Source organism: Rhea americana, unplaced genomic scaffold (assembly GCF_003343005.1).
Source record: "Rhea americana isolate MKP2758 unplaced genomic scaffold, rheAme1 scaffold_48, whole genome shotgun sequence".
In the NCBI taxonomy this organism is placed as follows: Eukaryota; Metazoa; Chordata; class Aves; order Rheiformes; family Rheidae; genus Rhea; species Rhea americana.
The window spans coordinates 1,254,153-1,261,970 of NW_028186623.1; the positions used below are offsets into that span (position 1 = coordinate 1,254,153).

A 7,818-nucleotide genomic window follows, 5' to 3' on the forward strand; every position below is an offset into this window, starting at 1 on the left:
GTCCCCAAAGGCCACAGGAACACTTGGTGCAGATAGGGAGCTCTCTGCGCTCTTATGAATTCTTCACGGCCGTAAGAGACGTGCACCAGAGACTCTGTCATTGGTACAGTGGTATCCGAGCTCTCGGAGGTAGATGTACAGTGTGTGTAAATGGATATATCCACCCGTGAAGCCATATTCTGTTGTGCATTCAGGTATGCAATGGCTGTAGGCAGGGCTAAATGTTGTTCTTAGGCAAATCGACATGTACTTTTCCATGAGCTTTTTCAGTGCAACTGAGTTTTCATTTACATGGAATTTGGATTCTGGATACACGCAAGCAGATTTTCCCTTCATTACACATTGCATATTTACCCTTTTTTGGACCTTGATGGCCRCAGAGAGTCTCTAAGTCTCTTGTCTTTTTCTCTCCACATTATCTATAGATCCTAGAGCAGCCTRACCACCACCTTCCTTATTCCACAGGTCACTGCTTTCAGCTATGATTCACTTTCCAGCCTTCTCTGAGTACTGGCTAAGATGCCCTGCTGCAATTGTAGTGATGCTGGGTAGGTRGCACATCTACATCACTTCTTCTGTTTCGCTTCCTGAAAAGTTAAGAGTATTTTTTAAAAAAGTTTCTTACAGAGGAAAAGACTAACCATTTTAAGAAACRTACTCATTCTCTAGCTAACGGGTAGAGCAGAGTCCTCTGGGATCCCAGCCTGATATTTTTGCTCTTTAGTCTATYCTGTTTTCACCTCTCTGCTTTCTTCCTCCCATTTCTCTCAACAGAACCTGCTTCTCCTACACCACAAACAGGGTTTTGTTTGTTGGTTTGTTTGATTCTGCAGCCTGGAGTTTTCATAATCCATGGGTCACTGCTCTTCTCATAAGACAGTATCTGCTCTTCTTATAGCTGTTTTGTAGAAGAATTTGTGATTGGAAATGGCACAGTGAAGGAAAGGGAAGTAAAGCGGTTACTGTGCCAGAATCGCCCCTGGCACTCCTCCCATTTCTGTTTTCTCTTACATTCTAAAGCTGGAATACATCAGAACAAAGTTTCCTGAAATGAGCAGCACACCGATAAACTGATGAAAGCGGAGCAGAATTGGCAATCTCGTCCTTTGCATCGGTATAAAAAGGTGTAATCCCATGTCAGCAACAGAGCTATCCTGAATTAAAAGYGGTGGGGAAGGAGAATAGACTCAAGAGTGTTTATTAGCAGTCATAACCTTAATCAAATAACACTCAAGGACATGTAAAGAAATCTGTTCCACTGAAGCCTCCCAAGCCAAATAAAGGAGTAAATGGGACTTCTATCAAAAATCTCTTTAAAAAGTCACGCCTGTTGGGTTCTCAAAAATATCCCCATTTACTGGGGAACAGCCAAAGCTCCAGAGGAGCTGCCCTAGATCAAGCTATTGGCCCATCGTGCCAAGTACTCAGTCTCCTGCTGTAACCAATTCCAAATGTTCCGGAGAGAGGCAATGTACCTGGCCGCTGGGGCAATGGTGTGTCCCTGCGTGGAGGGAAGAGGACCAGAGATGTCGACTTACCCATTCCATTCTGCGCAGCAGGGGCCTCATTCACTCCCTCTCCTCCATCTATGGGAGTGCTTTAGTCAACGTTTACATATTATGTAGAACTACCCAGGGGAAAAAAGAAAAGAAAAGAAAAGAAAAGAAACAGACTCTGTGTAATAGAGGTGCATGTAAATAATCACTAGCCTAATCCCCTTTGACAATGAAAGATATCCAACCAGAAAATGTTCAAGTCTGTAACTCAACCTGTAATTTAAGCACAAGGAAGTAGTGTCAAAAGGGGACTTGGGTTCCCATAAAAGCCTCTCCACTTCCAGACCCTGGGCCTCCTCGCCAAAAAAACAGAGCAAACTTCCAGACATAACATCTGAGAAGTGCAGGCTTCACAAAGGGACTCGCTAACCTCTGCCAGAGAGACAACCACCAGGAAAATAGTCGGAGCGAAAGAAGCCTTCAAACCCAGGTGAAATACCTGCTCCAGAAGGGAGGCAAGCTTTCCATCAGAGACCTAGGAGGCTGTGAAATATTCCCATGTGGGGACTGGCAAAAGCCCTCTCAGGGGAATCATTTAAATCCAAAATGGACAAAGCCCTGGAGAAGATCCCTGGCTGCAGTCTGTCCTCCACCTCTCTTGTGTAACTGCTCTGAATTTGATGTGTGACAAAATAATTTAGCTCAATGTACAAAGAGGAGCTCCTGGGCAGACAAAGGTAGATTAAATAACCTAATTGTGGTTTTAAGTCTCTTGCTCCMTTGCTTTCATCCCACTAAGGACACACAGTGTGTGAGGTCCAGCTTTGAGCCATGAAGTGCTCATGCTGCTCCCAGCAGCCTCATTCACAGGTATGGAGAGTGGCAAAGGCAGGTGGATGCTCTTGCATTCACCGGGACACCAAGGCAGGAAAGCAGCACGCACGGGCTGGGAAACAGAGGGCATCTCCAGGGGGCTCGCTACTCATCTGAGCGTGAAGATGCCTGAGGTTAGGGCCTCATTTGCAGTCAGTGATTATACAAAGAAGAGAAGCAGTAAGAGCCAAATTTTGTGGGGCTGCTTTTAGGAGTAGAGAGCCACATCGTAACTAGCTTCTGGTGTGTCACATAGGAAGGGAAGCTCTAGGACAGCACCATCTTCTCCCATGTTAGCAGCTGGTCTGTATGGGATATCTCCTCTCTCCACAAACCTTGCTTTCCCTTTCACACTTCCACAAGCCCACATGGACTGCTAGAGCATTACGCTGCCAGAAACCCAGATCCTATTCCTCCAGCCATGAAGCAGCAAGGCACCTGCCAAGGGTGGGTCAGAGTCCACTCTAGCAACAGTGTCCCACAGTGTGTCAGAAAGAGCTGTCACATAGGCAAGAGACTGCCCTAATATTGCTCTCAAGGAAGCAAACTTGAAAAGGGAGAGCTGTCTCCATAGCATGCACAAGTATTTTTCCCAGGTCTTGTTAAGACACAGGACTTGGGACTGGCTAGGGATATGTGACCACTGCAATCCAACAACCAGGTCTGCCTGTGAGAAGGTAACTCCCTCTTCTCAGTTTCCCCCCTTGTCTCAAACTCCATGCTTAGCCTAGGAGAGCTATGAAAGGCAGGATGACCCACTGCAGCTTCAGCTTGCACTTCCATTGCCTCCATCAGCCTTGCAGGTCCTGCCTGTGCTGCCTCCAACCTGCAACGATTGCAAGCTGCACCCTCTGCCTGTACAGAAAGCAGTAACACCCGGATGAAGAGCAATGGGAAATATCACGGGGAAAACGTGAGAAAATGGGCAGCAGGCTAAGCGGGCAAACCCGGTACAGTTCCAAATTGCAAGACTTCACGCTTTCCCCTCTTACCATGAGTGGTGCTGGCTGCATTTTGTCGTTCTTTACCCAGAAACTCTAGACACAAGACTCCACTGGTATTAAATTGCTGCTGTGTGTGACAGTATACTTCCCCTCATTCACTGGGGAGTTTCTCTTTGCTGGTTGGGAATTTTCCGATGAGATGGTTTCTCATCGGAAAATGCCGATACACTGAAACCAAAGCTTTTTGTGGGAATGTACCAGTTTCAGGGAATCTTTCATGGGAAAAATGTGTTCAAATCTGAAGCTTTCCACCTGAGGGGCACGAAGAAGAGCTGTACGCACCCTACCTCCCCATCACTTGGCAGTGCTGACATCCACCTGGGATGGGGACACCCCCACCCTCTTCTCCCCACCCCGAGGAGCTGTCTCATCCTGAGGTTAACGTCTCTCCAGAGCATGGAATCCTTCGAGCTCTCCTACAGGACCTATTTCACTTCTAATAACTGATTTAGCCTTCAGAGACGCACACCCTTCAGCCCTGTGGCCAGGACATTATCTGAGGGCACGGCAGAAGGGCAGGTCTGGATGTGCAGCCAGGTTCCCAGGCACGTGTCTATTCCAGTTCACTTGTCTGCTAGCTTTTTCCAAGGAAAACCTCACAGAGCCCTGGATTTACCCTGATGCAGGGCTGGAAATGGGCTAAAATCCAGGAGAAAAAAACGATTACCTGGGAACTGAGGCTTCCWCTGAGCTCTAGCTCACCGGGTAGTGCTGTGGCCGGAGGGGATGCAGGGCACCCAGGACAGAGACAGTGTCCTCGTTCGCCTGTTCCTGCGAGACTGATCCTTGCTGCTGTGAAGCTTGGTGATGGCTGGGCCAACAGCACCATCTTGTGCCTCAGCCTGGCCCGGGGAAAAACCGAGGGACAGCCCTGAAGCTCCCTCTTGTGGCTTCTGCTGCAAGCCAGGAAAACCAGCCAGGAAGGAGCAATGAGGACAGGCATTTCCAGGAGCATCTCCTTCCCCAGCCCCGGTGTCCCACACGACAGTCTGCAGCCCAGTCTGAAACAGCTTGGCCAGCGAGAAGACCTGTCTATGTAACTCCCTTGGCTTTTCCAGCTAGGCCTGTGCTGCAAGGTTGAGAGTAAGTGTGAGCACAAATCGGACCTCGCAGCTCGCCTGCTTCCCGGCCAGACAGGTCCAACACATCCCTGCCACACTTTGTCAGAGCTGCTCTGGAGCACAGCGGGATGTTCAGTACCCACCAACCTCCAGTTCTCTCCACAACAGCCAAGGTCCATGCAAGAGTCTCATGCAGCCACGGGTCTTTCCTTTGGGCAGGCAAGTCTGGATTTGACTGTGAGCTCAGACCTGCCCGTCGCAGAGCACACAGACACACCCTGGCCTCTTATTTCAGGAGCTACCAGGTTTCAGTGCATTTGTTTCCTGAGGAACACCTGCAGGTCTGTGGCCCTTTCAAGAGCTGTTCATAGCTGAGGGAGATGGCTCCAGCCATGACCTGCTCCTGCCGTGCTGGGGCCTGTAAGCAGTAAGGTTGCTTAGCAGTTTAAGGTTATTTCAGGAGCACGCTCACTGCAAACACCGTTGCAGCGCTGGCAGCGGCTGCAAGGCTTTCGGTGCCTGCCAGGCTTTCAGCGCCCGCTGTTTTGGAGCTGGGACTCCACGCAGCTCTGTCCAGGCACTGCTGGAGCCCYCTGCTTCACAGGGAAGGTGGGCTCCCACGTGCAGGGGACCAGCTTGGGACTGCCCGTCCTCCACCTCTCACGGCCTGTGTGACCCAGAAGAAGTCCGGATGCCTCTCTCAGGACAGAGCGGGATCAACCTAGATGTCTCAAACATCTGCTTATAGTCATTGAAGAGAAATAGGCACTTTCAGGACATAACACATTTCACAATAAAGGAGATAAATTCTTCAGATGAATTATGCCTCAAAAGGGGTTGTTTTCTCTTAACTGACTCTAGGCAGAGCTGGGCAGGTTTACTCCTATGAAAGTGTCTTTATTCTTTCCCAAGTGATTTATTCCTCTATTATAATCGGTTCCTAACTTCACATCAAAATGGAGCCAGGTTCTTCTGAAGTTTTTTCCTTAGAAAAATCCAGAGAGCTGATGGATTGCCAAACCTCTTAGTGCCGTGTCATCTGCCAGTACTTGTGCCACACTCCAGGGTAAATACAACTGCCGCCAAGCAGAAAGGAAGACGAACTTTTCTTAAGGACACCACCACCTACAGAACAAGTGTAAGGAGCTTTCAAAAGGGTATTAGTAGCTTTCAGCTCTAGTTTTAGTTCCGTCCTTGCCACCCAAGAAAGGCAATGATGCTAGTCCTGTTCTCTCACGCTAATCTTCTACGTGGCTCCTCCAGGGAATCTGATCCGAGTTCCTCCCTCTCCCCACAACGTAATTTTTCTGTCTAGCCATAATAGCGTAGTGCAGTTTTCAGCCTCGTTCCCCTCCCTCCTTCCATGCAACCTCTTTTTTAKTCATTCCTAGCCACTGCGCCACACAACCTTCCTCAGTCCTTCTGCATCCTCCCTCTCTCACAAGCATGGGGCCCTCACCCACGCTGCTCTCCAGCTCCACAGAACTATTTCGCTAAGGCGGTCAGCCAGGATCTCACCACACTAAACTAGTGCGAGCTTAGCATTGCTAGTTAAGTCTGCCCTCACCACGCACRTTGAACTTTCCAGGGAATATCGCGCCTGACGGCGTGCCAGCCTTGTTGTTCGCTATCGATGAGATAATGTCTCTTAAATCTGGATGCGTGACATAGAGGCATTCAACCCCATTTTGCCTGTGGCTGCATTCCAACTTCAGGACAGAAATGACCAGGAGAAATATGAGAGGTTAGTGACATTCTTGGCTTGGAAATCAYGAGCCTGTCGTGGAAAGGAATGCGATCAAAAAGAGACATCGCTGGTGTTTATTTTAAAATCCTTGATGTGTGATGCACTTTAATACACACTGTTCTAATGCAGCTTTCGGGCTTCAGGTGAACCTTGCTGAAGGGGGTGGARGAGGTTATTTTTGTTGGCGGAGCACATCGGGCCAAGAAGTGCCCATAAAAAGGATCACAGTGCATAATGCCTATTTATAGCATGGACACTATTTTCCTCAAAATGGGAGAGCCAAGAGATGGACAGGTCCTACATCCTGCTTTCCATGCAGGTGGTGGCAGGAATAGTGCCAAATGCCAGTTCAAGTGCCTGCATCAAGGCATAGGAGGATTTTCTGATGGTCCATGGGGGCTGCTTTGGAGATGCATTTGAATCTAGGATAGGCTCCTGAAGTGTGTGAGGATATGCTATTTTAAAAATGATAGCCAAAAGCCATCTTATTATAATTCACCTACAAGGATAAAAGCAAAAGCTCAATACAGTTTGCTGGACCATACGGAGTTCAGAGCAGGCTTAATTCAGTAAGGGCACGTTACCTTTTGATACAGTGATGACGTACAGTGCTGGAAAAAGGCTCTTTTACTGGTGAACAGCACGATGAGAAAGCTCAGGCCGTTTAGTCCTCATCTTTTATTACAAAAGAAACAACATGAAGCAATCTCGTGTCAGAATTATTCAATTGTCCCAACAGCCCTTTTCCTAGAGAAGCAACTTCCTCTATCAAGGCCACATCCAGAGGGGCAAAGCAAGCAATACAGGTGAGAAGTAACACGCACTGTCRATGTTGCTCTTTGTAACAAGAACATGCTGGAAAGGAGGGAGGAATACAAGAATCTGTACCGACTTAATCAGAAAAAACGTTGACAAGATCCCTACGGCCTCAGGAGCACGCTCCTGTTGCACAAAGGCGTTCAAGTGGCCCAAATCATACCTATGGTACGTAGCATGAGAGCATCTATTGAGAAGAGGAAATTTGAGCGCTAACGCTTTAAAAGGCCTTGGTTTCCCCTGCAGCTGTAAACATGAGGGAACCAGAGAGTAAGCTGCAGACAGGCCATATGATAACCTTTACAGGCTACTAGTGCTATAAATTATTAGACYGAGGATGGAGCCCAGGCACTAGCTGAAGCCAGGATGAAAGCCCTGCCAGGTTAGGTGCATCGGGCACAGGGCTTCCCACAAAGCATCTGTGCCGGCTGGACACGGAAGCGATAAGCCTGCTCCGTTTCGCAGTCTTAGCTGGCTCTGCAAGAGCTCCCGAGGCACCTCTGCTTCTCCCACCCAGCCCTCTGGGGCCAACCCTTGCAGAGCCACAAGGAGGCAGAAGGAAAGGGCGAGCGCTGCCAGCTGTCCCMGGCAAACCTGGTGCCAGCATTGTGCGTGTCAACAACTCGCAGCAACCAAGTAAAGCTATTAAATATCAAGTACTTCCCACGAAGCTGACACTTCTAATCCCCGTGCTGCCTTCCCTTTTCACACACCGGTGGCTGAGGCCTTTCCCCACTGCGAGGGGCTTTTTCCCATTTCTCCGGCCTTATTGCTCCCTCCCACTTGCAGCTTAGAATTAAAAGACATAATAAAGGGCCCTT

General features: G+C 48.8%; 1 long non-coding RNA gene across 1 annotated transcript; it reads right to left on the minus strand.

The window, feature by feature from the left end:
• Window positions 1-524: 524 nt before the first annotated feature.
• On the minus strand, window positions 525-4,991 carry LOC146589088 (uncharacterized). Its single transcript, XR_014897284.1, has 3 exons — window positions 4,041-4,991; window positions 1,539-1,627; window positions 525-587 (listed from the first exon to the last, which is right to left on the minus strand). It is a non-coding gene; the product is annotated as an uncharacterized LOC146589088 (long non-coding RNA).
• Between the last annotated feature and the right edge of the window lie 2,827 nt (window positions 4,992-7,818).